The sequence below is a fragment of the Lygodium microphyllum genome, chromosome 3 (assembly GCF_053477565.2).
Source record: "Lygodium microphyllum isolate KBCC chromosome 3, Lygodium_microphyllum_v1.1.10, whole genome shotgun sequence".
Taxonomy (NCBI): domain Eukaryota; kingdom Viridiplantae; phylum Streptophyta; class Polypodiopsida; order Schizaeales; family Lygodiaceae; genus Lygodium; species Lygodium microphyllum.
In genome coordinates, this window is record NC_141137.1 from 57,475,375 (window position 1) to 57,489,097 (window position 13,723).

The following is a 13,723-nucleotide window of genomic DNA, read 5'->3' on the forward strand; positions in this document are numbered from 1 at the left end:
GAATGGCTGTAAATCCATCATATTTCAGCCTATCCACAGGATACCTAACTCTGGTAGACCTGCGCAAAGTGGGTTCACTCCCAGGTGCTCTCAAAACATCCCTGGTCTTCCTTACTCCAGGTGTAACAATAGAAGGAATACCCAACTCATCATCAATGCTCTGTTCTGAGCCACTGGATTCACCATCCACATAAGAGTGACCTGCATTCATATCAAACATGGGCTGATCTACCTTCTCTTTTTCTTTTCGTGATACCTGCATACCACTATTTGCGCTGCCTTCAGAAGATTCTCCTGATCTCAATCTGCCTGTCCATGGCGAAGAATGTGAACCACTACTAGAGGATGCTCCAGGTCCACTAATATTTTGTGACTGCTGCTGTGAATTCTGTGCAGCATTACCATTTTGTACATCTACATCATCAATCACATTTACTGGTTTATACCAGCTACTCATCTCATCAAAAACAACATCTCTGCTCATTGTAAACTTACGAGTAGAAGGGTTATAGCATCTATACCCTTTTTGCTGCAGAGAGTAACCAATAAAGATGCACTTCTCAGCTTTTGGATCCAACTTGGATCTCAACTCATCTGGCACATGTACATAGGCAATGCAACCAAAAATTTTCAAATGAGAAATATCTGGTTTCCTACCAGTATACCTCTCCTCTGGAGTCATTCCATGTATTGCTGCAGTGGGAGTCCTGTTCATTATGTAGACTGCTGTAGCAACTGCTTCAGCCCAATAAAAATCTGGCAGGTCTTTTTCATTGAGCATGGCACGAGACACCTCTCCAATATGTCTGTTTTTTCTTTCTGCAATTCCATTTTGCTGTGGGGTATGACTGCATGAATATTGCTGCTTTATGCCATGCTCCTGCAGGAACCTTGCAAACTCATTTGAGAGGTACTCTCCCCCTCCATCTGACCTTAGGCATTTTACTTGCAGACCTGTTTCTTTTTCAACCATAGCTTTAAGAGTTTTGAAATGCCCAAAAACTTCACTTTTCTTTTTCATAAAATACACCCAAACTTTTCTGCTATAGTCATCAATAAAACTGACAAAATAATGACAGCCTCCAAGAGATGCAGCTTTAGTAGTCCACACATCAGAGTGGATTAATTCCAATGGCTTCTTACTCTCTTGAACATGTCTAGGAAATGGTTTCCTTGCCTGTTTTCCAAACTGACAGGCTTCACATACCTTATGCATTTCTGCAACCTTGAATTTTGGCAAACCTGCAATAATATTTTGGGCCTGCATTGATTTAAGTCGCTGTACATTAACATGACCAATGCGTTTATGCCAGATATCAATATCTGCAACTACACCGGTCCCATGTGCAAATATTGCTGCACTCAATTCAGACATGTCTGCATCCAACGTAAACATTCTGCCCTTCTTCTTTCCTTTTGCTATCAAGCGACCTTTATTTTTCATATCCTCAACAAAGCATCCATGAGGATTAAATCTGACCTGCAAGCCCTGTTCAACCATTTGACCAACAGAAACCAGATTCTTGGTGATATTCGGGACATGAAATACATCGGACAGGTATTTCTTTTTCCCATCCTGCATAGACAAGGGAATTTTTCCAATCTGCACAATAGGATGTGCAATATCATCACCAGTCTCCACAAATCCTGGTTTTTCCATTTTCCTTGCATCCTCCATCCATTCTGCATGACCTGTCATGTGGTTTGATGCACCTGAGTCAACATACCATACATCATTGCTTTCTTCTGCACTTGTCACAGAATTGTTCATGTGCTGCACCATGAACAAATGCTCATTTCTGTCATCACCCTGTCTGCTAGAAGATGCATAATTCCCTTGTTGCAGTTTTCCATTCATGATGTCATTCTGCTTTTTATAGCAGTCTTTAGCCATATGACCCATTTTACCACAGTAGTAGCATTCAACATTACTGTTTGCATTTTGACCTCTTTGCCATCCACCACGACCTCTTTGGCTCCCCCTGCCTCTAGAGTTACCACGTCCTCCTCCATAGGACTGATTTTCTTGAGTTTGCTGCATATTCTGATTTCTACCACGGCCTCCAAATCGGCCTCCTCTACCTCTGCCTCTACCTCTTCCAGCATTTGAGTAGAAGACAGCTTCTTTTGAAGTTCCTCCTGAAGAAGATGCACCACCATTTCTCTGCTCCTCAGAAATTAGAAGAGCAATCAACTCCTCAAAGTCAGGAAATCTTTCACGAACGGAAATGGATGTTCGAAACTGTGCATAATCCTTTCCTAGACCATTCAAGGTCACGGAAACTAAATCATCATCTTCCACTGGCGACCCAATGGAAGCAAGTGCATCTGCAATCTTCTTCACCTTCATGTGGTAGTCATTGATGCTCATATTTTCTCTTTGCACATTATGCAACTCTTGCTTGAGCTGCATTTTCCTGGCTTGTGTATTTGTGCTATACATTTTTGACAGAGTATCCCATGCCTCCTTTGGCGTACTTGCATCCTGAATATGCACAATCATAGAGTTTGAAATGCTGATAGACAGCCAGTACATAACTTTCCTGGCTCTCTCATGCCATGCTTTGAATGCCTGCATTTGCTGTTGATTGGGAACATCAGGAAGAACTGGTTCTTCTTCATTTCCTGCAACAAATTCCCAATATCCTTTTCCCATAAGGAAATTCGTCATTCTAAACTTCCATGCCTGGAAGTTGTTCTTGTCAAGCTTTTCAGTGACAATCTGTGAAAGAGAATCAGACGCCATTACAGAATACTGCAAGAAATTCTGTTACTGCAAAAAACACAGCTTCACCCTCACAAGGGCAAATCTGCAAAACTAGCGAAAGTGGTATTTGACCACACAGTCACTTCCTAGTGACGATTTTGCATAAACAGGAACCAAGGATAATTCTGAAACTCCCAATGTCTCTGCGCACAAGCATACGATGCAATTTCTACAGTAACTTTTCACCGACCTGTAGAACAGTGGCTGCACAGCATAAAACTGAGTCTTTTCCTGAGTGCGTGCAGAAAACTTCCGTCTGCAAAACAGGCCCCGAAATGGCCCCGAAATGGCATATACTGCCCTCTTGCTTCACCGCGAAGGGCGTCTCAACCTGAGACAATGCACTCCTGCAATTTCCGGCTGTGCTACCTGCAGAGATCTGCTCCCAAAACAAAAAATGAAAGCAACACTGCTCCTCTTACCAGACCACCGCGAGCTTGGCTTGCTTTCTTGAGCTCCTTACCACCAACAAGGCTCTGATACCATGTCAAGATTGTGGGAGAGAAGGAAGGAGTCTCGCTTGAAGCTTTCTTGCTTGCACAATGGGGGAAGACACACAAGGGTGGAGGCTGAAAACAGTTTTCCTCTTCTTAGTTGTGTAAGCCAAAAGAACTCAAGTACAAAGAAATAGAAGAACCCTAGATATGGGTCTCAACCAAACTCAACTAACTAAGGTGGCATACTAACCGAGCCACGAACTAGAGTAGATAAGGATAGCTATCATGTAGCTATTATTCAGGAGCGGTGTACCAACCGCGTCTGCAACTGACAAGTCGGTGACATAAATACACAACAGTCACCCTGGCGTATCACGAGTGGAGCTCGATATCTCAACATGGGTGAGCCCTTGGCTCTTGTGTACTCAAATGTATGTGGACCCATGCCCTATTAGTCACTAGGTGGAGCAAAGTATTTTGTTACTTTCGTAGATGATTACTCACATAAGGTTTGGGCTTATCCCATTAAGAGAAAATCCGATGTCTTGGACACATTTCAACATTGGCTTGCATTAGCAGAGAACCAGTCTAGGCTGAAATGCCTAAGGTCAGAGAATAGGGGTGAGTATGTATCACGTGCTTTTGAGTAGTTTTGTGATGAGAGGGGTATTTAGTGTCAATTGACCACCCCTTACACCCCTCCCCACCATGGTATGGCTGAACGCATGAATAGGACCATTCAGGAAAAGGTCTGTAGCATGCTTAGCAAGGTTGGCTTAGCGCATTACTTTTGGGTTGAGGCAGTTACTATTGCAGTGCATCTTATTAACAAGTCACCTAGCAATGGCATTGACTTTCAGGTTGTAGAGGAGGTCTGGGCAGGCAAGCCCCCCTCTTATGATCATTTGTGTGTCTTTGGATGTGAGGCATTCTGCCATGTGCCCAAGGACAAACACAATAAGCTGGATCCTAAAAGTTTCAAATATATTTTCATTGGCTATGGAGATGCAGGAGAGATAGGTTACCATCTATGGGATCCGTAGGTGCGAAAAGTGATCCGTAACCATGATGTCATCTTTCATGAGGAAAAAATGCATATGCATCTTGAGAAAGTGGGTTGGGGTATGCAAAGTTATCTTTCAAGAGGAGCCATTTGCTCCTGTTCAGCCCGTTCCATGGCCAGCTAGACAGCCTGCAAAGCAGCACCACTTGATACTCATGGCCCAGATATTAGACATGCTGATGTTGGACCGTGATGTCAGTTAGGCAGGTTAGCTTGGGTTGAGGCGTTTTACTAGAGATAGAGGACCTCCTGACCGTTCTACACCCTCTATGGATTATATACTAGTTGTAGATACAAGAGAGTCTCTCACTTATGATGAAGCTATGCACAGGGGTGATTGTCACTCTTGGTAGAGGGCTATGTAGTTTGAGCTTGACTTATTGTATAAGAATCAGACTTGGGATTTGGTTTCCTTGCTTTAGGGTAAGAAGGATTTGCCATGCAAGTGGCTGTACAAGTTGAAAAGTACCCCTAGACACCCCAAGCTGGCATACAAGACTCGATTGGTTGCTAAGAGTTTTAAGCAAGAGCATAGTGTTGAATTTGATGAAGTATTTTCTCATGTGGTCAAGATGACCACCCTACGCTTAGTCTTGGCTTTGGTTGCATAGCCTGACCTAGACTTATACCAAATGGATGTTAAGATGGATTTTTTACATGGGGACTTGCATGATGATATTTACATGGAGCAGCCTAAGGGCTTTGCAAACCTTGGTAGGGAACACCTTGTTGAGTGTGAAATATGTTGGTTTTTGGGCTGATTTTTTGTTATTTTTTATGTTAAATGGTTATTTTTTATGACTGATTGTTTGAATTTGAAGATATTTTGAAGTGTTTGGAAAGGTTTGGATAAGTTTGAAGGGTTTTTTATGGTTTTTGATGAGGATGTTTGGTTCTGTAAGGTTTGATTTTCTTCTGTTTTGTTTCTGTTTTGGTAGTAGAGATGTTGAATGAATGTTTTGAGAGATGATTGAAGTTGTGTGAAGAGGTTTATGAAATATTTAATTGGTTTTGTTTTGGTTTTTATGATTTTTATGGGTTCTGTTGATCTTCTGTGAAGTTTTGTAAGCTTCTGTAGCTCTGTACTTCTGTTGCTCTGTGGTTCTGTTCTATTGTTTCTATTGAGTGTTATGATGGATGTGTGGATATTTTGGGAAGTGTTTTTGTCTTAGGAAAGGATGAATGGAAGCTCTATCCAAGCTAATTGAAGTGAAGAAGTAACTGCTGAAGATTTACAGAAGGTTACAGAAGACAATGACAGAAGACAGATCTCACAGGACACTATGAAGTCTCTGGTGCCCCTTCCTACCACACATACCTTTTGGAAGGTGCATCCACAGCCTAAGGAGTATTGAGAGTTATTATGAGAGAATTGTAGTGAGGATATGATGTACTATTGATGGAGAGAGAGAGAGAGAGTCAGAGATAGTCAATTCTATTAAAACAATGTAATTGTATATGAGAGATTGAGAGAGAGAACTATGGAGACATTGAAGATGAATAATATGTGATTGATTTCCATTCAAAGATGGTGTATTCCTTTGTGTTATTTTTTCTTTTGATGGAGATTATGAAGATTATGAAGAATATGGTTGATTTTATAAAATCCCTGGGAGATCTACATGATACTGCATGAAGATTTGTTGTGCATGGTGTTCTTTTCTTCATTGTGATCATAGAAAACCTAATAAAAAAGCTTATTGATGATAACAAGATAGATTTTCTTGTAGTAGAAACCCTATTTTCTTGGTGTCTCTCTTGGGGCTCCATGTTTTTGGTGCGCAGCCGGGCGAGCTTGCCATCAACAAGCAATAGAAGAGGCTGAAAATGAGGGAAATGGCATTGCAAGACGAGAAGAATTCAATCGATGTTTGTAAAGTTCCTTCTTCCACTGAAGAGTTGTAATTTCTCATTATCAAAGCCACTTTCCACAAGAAGTTCATCCCACAATGGCGGAAACATATCATCATCTTGATGCATGCTCTATGTGGTGGACTGTTTCCTCTTCCTGTTGAAGCAGCAGAAACTTGCATCTTAGTGGCAAACTGTTTGGGAACAAACTGAAGAGCAGAAACAGAGAGAATGACCATCCATGGAAGATTTGGCATTCATTGAGAAGTTTCCAGACATCATCAAGTGGGAGATTGTGAAGAAGCTTTAGGAGTCTTGGTCTGTAGAGGTTCACGAAGACAAGAAGGAAAATAGTTGGAATTTGTTCGTGGATGCTCAACAGCAAGATACATGGGATGCTTGGTGCACTGATAATCTTCTGTTTGTTCAATTAGCAACCCACTGAAAGTTGGTAGACAGAGTGTTTTTCACAACATACACTGTTGAAACCCTCAGAAGCTGGCATTATTATAATGTCGCAACAACGATCCTAAGAAGAATGAGATTTAATACTTTCAGAACAGAATATCTTCCCCTCTATAGTGGGTTGAAAGCTGAATTTAGAGATGTTGAGAAGAAGGAAGTAGAGGAGATATTTGCCAGAGAATCCCTCAGAGACTGAAGCCCCCTCTGATACTATCTTGTTGATTCCAGACCAACTGGTTGAAGCCAACCCTCTGATGAATGACGCAATAAAGAGATAAGCGTTGGAACGAGTCCAAAGGTACGTGATAAGAGAGAAGGCAAAAATCAAAGCTGAGAACGAGCTCGCAGCAGAAGCCTCCTTTGACGCCTTAAAAGCACTCTTTATAGAAGTCCCCATGGCGACTCAAGGTTCCCTTCCTAGTCAGATTCATCCTAGAAATATTGATGAAAGGCTAGCAAATGTAGTCCCATTGCTAGTTTTTAAGGGAGAGTACAATGAAGACCCTGATCTTCATGTAGCAAAGTTTATGGTAGCATGTGTGGCTAACAATGCCAGAACCCCTAAGCATTGGTTAGCAATATTCCCTGCCACTTTCAAGGGCGCGGCGTTTCAGTGGTATGAGAGACAAGCAACAGGAACTTTTGGCACATGGGACAACCTGAAGTTGGCCTTCCTTACTAAATTCAGGCGTGAAGGTTTTGAAGAGCGGATGCGAGAGGAGTTCATGAACCTAAGTCAGTCCTCTGGAGAAAGAGTAGAAGCTTATATCTCACGAATGGAATCCATCCTAAAGAGATAGACTAACCATCATTTGGACGAAGGTATCTAGAAAGGAGTGTTTCTCAGGGGCCTACAACCAGAAGTTCGTAAGTTCATGGAATTGAGAAGACCAGTCAATCTGCAAGCTGCAGTGGAAGGTGCAAGATTGTATGACGAAGTTGAAGCAAGGCTGTCAATGACTCCAGGAAGAGGAGTCTTACCTCCTCCAATTCCTAGAATGGTATACCCACCAAACGCAGTCCCAGGGACAATTCCCTACCCCTATCCCCAAATGCAAACAGTGCCGCAGTATAGTGCACCTAACCCAGTGTGGTCACCACAGACAACAATGCCTCAAATGATGGTTCAACCACAACAACAGTGGCCTCAAATAGTTCCTCCAATGGCGACTCAACAACAATGGAGTCCTACCAACTGGAATCAATAACCCCAAGTCTCAACAAGAGCTTTGAATCAGAGCCAGAGCAGAGGACCTTCTGGATCTACCCAACCAGTGTATGCAGTAATTACAGACGCTTCCCAAAATCCCACAACAAGCACTTCAGGAGGTGAAAATTTGAAGAACAATTTATCCAACTCAGTTGCAAGTATCAAGAAAGAGCTTCTAGATATGATTACAGAGCAGCTACAGACGCTGAAGGTGAATACTGCCAATATATCCACTCCTGCGGGAGCTAGAAGAGATGTGATACACTCTAATACATGTTGTGGAAAGTGCGATCAAGCGGGACATTTAGCCACTGAATGTACCCAAAAACCAACCATTCATGGAGCCTTCTGTTCTTACTGTTTGCGGAAGAACCATATAGAGGATATTTTCTCTCTGAAAGAGATGCATGAACGAAGACAGAAGGATGAAAATGCAAGATTCAACTTGCTAGAATCCAAAATGACAACACAGGATATTGGACCCAAGCCTAGGGAGTTTGGTCCTAATTTTGGTCCAAGGAGGTTTCCCTCTCAAAGTTACAGAGGACGACAGTCTGGTGGTGGTCAGAGATCAGAGGTGGAATGTTATAAGTGTGGAGAAAAGGGACATATCTCCCCGAATTGTCCAAACCCTAGACGATCAGTGGATTACAAGCCCTTATGCAGCCGATGCAAAGGTGAAGGCCATACTGCAAAGGACTGTCCCAGTCCAGCCCCTCTAAGGCCAATGCCACTGATAGCCAACAGAAGGTACAAGAGCATGCTTCCAATTTGGTCGAGTTGGAAGTTGCCGCTGTGACGCGCACCAAGAAGAGGGAACCAGTGGTTCAAAATGGAAATGACTCTCTTGCCAAGACTGTGAAGTTCAACCTACCTACAGAGAGATAGAGCAATACAGAATAGAACAGTGCAGTACAGAGCACTACAATGCCACAGAGAGCTACAGAGACAGTCCCAGAGACAGGACCAGAGGCCCAGGAGATAGAAGATACAGAAGTACTTCTAGAAACAGAAGCAGTGACGATGCAACAATTGTTAGCAGAAAAAGGAAAGATGAAAATGGGTGTAGCCCCATTCCCTAGCCGGCTGGAGAAGCCTGTGGATCCTATTAAAAATTATGACTTGGTCAAAGACCTAGACACTTTTAAACTAAACTTAACATTCCGGCAGTTGTGCTGATGCTATCTCCCAGCTGTTGAAAGAGATTCAAAAGCATGTTGACATGAAGGCGTGAACTAAGGATCGCTCCTTCAACAGCAACCAAGACCAATAAGGCCCCGGAGCCTGTAAAGGAAGTAGATGTGGCTAATGCCTTCCTAGATCCTGGAACCCCAAAGATTAGTGTATGGATAGAAGGATGCTTCATTTCAGATGCATTGATTGATGGAGGTTCATCAGTAAACATAATGACAGATGTCACAATGAAGGACTTAGGGTTGCAAGGAATTCAACCTACACAGTGGCTTATCAGATTGGCAGACCAAAGTAGAGTCAAACTGTTGGGTGTCCTCCCATATGTAAAAACAACCCTTGCAGGAAGAGACTATTGGCTGACATATTTGGTGGTTAAACCAAATTCTTATGGGACTTCATACCCTCTGCTATTGGGAAGACCTTGGCTTTTTGAAGCAAGAGCTAGGACGGACTGGTTCAAAGGAACCCTAACCCTAGGAAGAGGACCCAATAAAGTGGTGTTAAAGATGTATGGATTACAAAAAGGCAATGGATCCACATCCATGGAAGTCATAACTGACTCCTCTAACGAGGCAACAGATAGTACCTCAGGAGATGAAGAAGCTGTTAAGCAAATCTTTACTAAGAAAATAGAGGCACAGTGTCTAACAGTGGGCACTGTAAGCCAACTGCCATGGGGAGTAAAATCCTTGTCCATGGGTGAATACCTCCTGTCTCAACTAGAATTAACTTCTGAAATCACCTCTGATAGTGAAATAGAAGCATGGATGTACTGTTCTCCCTCTTATATGACAGTCGCAGAGATAGAGCAAAGTCAGTACAGAGACAGTACAGTTACGGAGCAGAGTCAGTACAGCGATAGAGCAGATATAGAGCGTCTACAGAACAGAGACAGAGCGGATACAGAGACAGTAACAGATACAGAGCCAGAGCCAGAGCTAGAAGCAGAGTTAGAACTGGTGACAGAAGCAGAAGCGCATGCAGAGGTAGAAGATCTGTTCTTCTCCTACAGAAGCAGAGACAGAGCCTCTAGAGGATGAGGATGAAAATGATGAGGAAGAAAATGAAGTAGGCTATGAAAGTGCATATAAAGAATTCCCTCTGATAGAGGATGACCTGGTTGATGTCCCTACAGAGACCTTAGAGGCCGAATATCTCAGGGTACTAGATGGAATGACCATGGTTCCGTTTGGGTTGATCAATGGACCACAAAGTATGCAGAATCTGTATAAGCAATAGATTAAAAGCATAAAAATTAAGTTCACCAGTGGCTCCTGTCGCCCTGACTGTTCAGTCCAAAGAAAAGATGATGATGATGCCCCCTGCCAACAGAAGCCCAAGCCCTCAAAGTCACGGCCTCTAACAGGTCCGTGCTATGTGACATTTCTGGACGCATCCTCTGAAGATGAAACCTTGAGTCCTAAAGATGTCACCACTCAAACAAAAGCAAACAAAGCTCTGATACCCTTCCAGCGCCTTAAACAGACAAATGAGTCATCTGTTTAGAAGGAGGACACTGGTTCTAGTGGGACATCGAACGAGGATATGACTCTCTTGAAAGAGTCAGACCTCTACCAGAAGCAATTCGTGGGACATTTATCCACGAAGTGGAAGGTGAAAGACAAGTAACGTTCATGGATGCTGAAGGAACTGAACGTCACCTGAAAGTGGGTCTCAATCTTCCAAAAGAAGAATTGGTGGTCTTGCGAGACCTACTAAAGGAGAACTTAGATGTGTTTGCTTGGTCCTACAAAGACCTAAAGGGGATTGATCCCACAGTATGTCAACATCACATTGACCTAGAGCCCGATGCCAAACCTGTAAGGCAAAGACAAAGACGGATGAATCCTAATTATTCTGCTCTGGTGAAGGTCGAATTATTGAAACTTCTTGAAGCAGAGTTCATCTATCCCGTGGCTTACAGTGAATGGGTTTCACCCATTGTGGTAGTACCCAAGAAGAACGGGAAAATTCGAATATGTGTTGACTTTCGAAAGCTCAATTCGAAAATGAAGAAGGATCATTTCCCTATCCCTTTTACAGAACAACTGTTGGATACAGTGGCAAGCCATGAGCTATATTCCCTCCTGGATGGATTTAGCGGATATAACCAGGTCCAAATAGCAGAAGAGGACCAATCCAAAACAACCTTCACCACAGAATGGGGGACCTATACCTACAGAGTGATGCCATTTGGACTCTATAATGCTCCTACCACTTTCCAACGAGTAATGATGGCGGCCTTCCAGAACCATCTGCATGATTTCATTGAGGTGTATCTTGATGACTTCTGTGTCTATAGTTTGATCCGTGAGCACTGGGGACACCTAGAGCAATGTTTTGATAGATGCCGAGAGTATGTGATTTCTCTCAACCCCGACAAATGTGTCTTTGGCGTCTCCTCGGGAGTTCTTTTGGGCCATATTGTCTCTGCACAAGGAATTGCAACAGACCCGGCAAAGATAGAAAAGATTGCCGCCTTAACAGCACCAACAGTCCTCAAGCAATTAAGAGGATTTCTTGGCCATGTGGGCTATTACAGAAGATTTATTGAACATTTTGCAACTAAGGCAACCCCTCTGCGCAAGCTCCTAAGGAAAGAAGATGATTTCCTTTGGACTGATGACTGTGAAGAAGCCTTTAATACCCTAAAACAGTGCCTGATTCAAGCACCTATTTTGCAGCCTCCTGATTAGACGAAGGAGTTCCATGTGTACACAGATGCATTAGTTGAAGAGCTAGGTGCTGTCCTATGTCAAAAGGGCCCCTCAAAATGAGATCAGTCGATATATTATGCAAGCCGAAAGGTCACTAATAGGGAACGGAACTACACAGTGACAGAGCTTGAGTGCTTGGCAATGGTGTTTGCACTGGAGAAGTTTCGACACTATCTATTGTCCATACATTTCAAGTTCTATGTGGATCATGAGACCCTGTCATTCCTGATGAACAAAGCATATGTTAAAGGACGACTGATGAGATGGTTGCTCCTATTCCATGAGTTCAACTTTGAAGTAGTCACTAAGCCTAGCCATTCCCATGTCGTAGCCAATCATCTATTACGGATCCCTCAATCAAAAGAAGAGGAACAGGATGATCCAGACCTTCCTGATGCTTCCTTGTTTCTAGTTGAAATAGTTACTCCTTGGTATGCAAACATAGCCAACTTCTTAGCAACTCAACAATATCCTCCTGGCATCTCAAGTTGTGAGCGGAAGAAGCTTCTCTTAGAATCAACCCCCTACACCTTGCTAGGTGGAGCTCTGTACAAGAAAGGCAAAGATGAAGTGCTGCGAAGGTGTGTTGCAGGAGAGGAAATCGGCATAGTATTGAAAGCATGCCACGACAAACCATGTGGTGGACACTTCGCAGGAGAAGCGACAGCCAAGAAGGCTCTGTTTAGCAGGTTACTGGTGGCCGACCCTCCATAAGGATGCATATGATTACTGCAAGAGATGTGATGCTTGTCAACGAATGGGGAAACCCACCAAAACAAGTGCCATGCCACTGCAACCCATTCTTCCCCTAAAGCCGTTTGAGAAGTGGGGGATTGATTTTGTGGGTCCCATTGATCCACCTACCAAACGGAAGTAGAACAGATACATCCTAGTATGTACGGATTATGTCACAAAGTGGTGTGAAGCTAAAGCCCTAAAGTGAGACGATGGTAATACTGTCGCACTGTTCATGTACGAGAATATTATCACCCATTTTGGCAGTCCCCTTGAGCTGGTAAGCGATAGAGATACTCACTTCCTTAACAAAATCATGGAGGAGCTGACGAAACTGTATAAGACAGACCCCTTTCTAGCTAGTGTATGGTACATAAGCCGTCTTCCCTGTTGAGCTGGAATTGCCCTCTTTGCGAGTGGCAATTAAAGAACGCTTGGGAGAAAGTGCGTCATTGCAACACCGTCTCCTGCACTTGGAATGCTTGGATGAGATCCGACGGATGGCCCTACAGTGCATGGAAACCAGTCAAGCGCGACGCAAGGCCTATCATGACAGTTTCATCAAGCACAAGGAGTTCAAAGAAGGTGATCTTGTTCTGGCCTATGATTCGAGATTTGGCAAGTTTCCTGGCAAGCTTCAACAACGGTGGATAGGCCCATACAAGGTATTGGCTATCAATCCTAACGGCTCTGTTCAGGTGTAGACCGTTGATGCCTCTGATGATCCTTTCCTCATCAATGGATATTGCCTGAAGAAGTACTTCCTTCCCTGGGGATCTTGACAATCACAGTCGACCTACCCTTTCCCTTTTGGGCATTGCACTGTCCTTCTTGTCGTGCTTCTGATAGCCATGATGATTCTCCTCATGAGGTGGTCTCATTTTGCTACCCCCTCGCAGAAACATCCCAACCCGACATTGTTCTCTTCTCGTCTGATCCAACAACGGTGGCAAGGTTGGTCCTGACAAATGGTATTTCTACCATTCTTTTTCTTAATGAAAAAAATGAAAAAAAAGGAAAAATAAAAAAAAGAAAGAAAAGAGAGAAAAAAAAAACAAACAAAAAAAAAAACAAAACTGTTATAGGAGAAAAGGAAGAAATTCCCTGTCATAACAGGCCTCCTTCCAAGAAAATGTGGAAACACCCTTGGATGAGAAGCTGACTGTGGAAAAGGTGGTAACACCCCATAGTTCAGGATAGCTGACTCACCAGCAGAACCTCTTCAGCAAGCAATTTGAAGTTACCTCCCTTGGTGCGCTGTCTCTACAATATCAATCCGTCTGC